Genomic DNA, 1,161 nt, shown 5'->3' with positions numbered 1-1,161 from the left:
TCGTCCCCTTCCCTGGTCTCCCCTCCGACTCCCTCCTTCGTCCCTGCGTCTGTCCCTCACCCCGTCTCCTCGGCCCCTCCGGCTCCGGCCTCCCGGCCGCCTGCAGCCCTTCCGGCTGCCTCCCGTCGCCCGCTGGGTCTCCCTCGGGCTCCTCTTGGTTCCCCCTCCTTCTCTCCCTGGCCTCCCGTCTTTGTCCCTCCTGCCTCTGCTCCCCCTCGCTTTGTTCCTCCTGTCTCTGTCCCTCCTCTCTTTGTCCCTCGTCCCTCTGGCTTCTGCTCCTCTTTCCCCGATGTTCCCTTCGTTCACTCCCGGTCCTTTTGTCCTGCCTGTTCCCTCCGTGTCCCCCTTTCTGATCTGTTTCTCTGCCTTTCCTGTCTTATGTCAAGTCTTGTCCTGGCTCCTTCCCCTGTGCCAGTTCTGTCTGTCCGTTCTGTTCCCTGTCCCTCATTAATGAGGTTTTATATAGATATACATATATGCCCGGCTTGTCCGCTCCTCGTGTGTGCCACGCCCCCTGATTACCCACGTGTGCTTCCCTGATCGTCTCCTGCTTTGCCCGATTACTTTGATTAGTCATGACCTATTTTAAGTCCTGGTCTTACCTGTTTGCCCTGTCCGTCATTGTAGTTTGTCAATGCCTGCGTTCCGTCCTGCTCTACCCGCTCCGTTTCCCCGATTAAAGACCCGTTTTCACAAACACAAAAAAAAAACTATATGTATACATATACATACACTGAACAAAAATATAAACGCAACACTTTTGTTTTTGCTCCCATTTTTCATGAGATGGACTTAAAGATCTACAATTCATTCCAGATACACAATATTACCATTTCTCTCAAACATTTCTCACAAATCAGTCTAAATGTGTGATAGTGAGCACTTCTGCTTTGCTGAGATAATCCATCCCACCTCACAGGTGTGCCACATCAAGATGCTGATCTGACATCATGGGTAGTGCACAGGTGTACCTTATACTGCCCACAATAAAAGGCCACCCTGGAATGTGCAGTTTTGTCTCACAGCAAAATGCCACAGATGCCACAAGCATTGAGGGAGCGTGCAATTGGCATGCTGACAGCAGGAATGTCAACCAGATCTGTTGCTCGTGCATTGAATGTTCATTTCTCAACCATAAGCCGTCTCCAAAGGCGTTTCAGA

The sequence above is a fragment of the Brienomyrus brachyistius genome, unplaced genomic scaffold (genome assembly GCF_023856365.1).
Source record: "Brienomyrus brachyistius isolate T26 unplaced genomic scaffold, BBRACH_0.4 scaffold181, whole genome shotgun sequence".
Taxonomy (NCBI): domain Eukaryota; kingdom Metazoa; phylum Chordata; class Actinopteri; order Osteoglossiformes; family Mormyridae; genus Brienomyrus; species Brienomyrus brachyistius.
Note: the sequence above shows the minus strand (reverse complement) of the source record.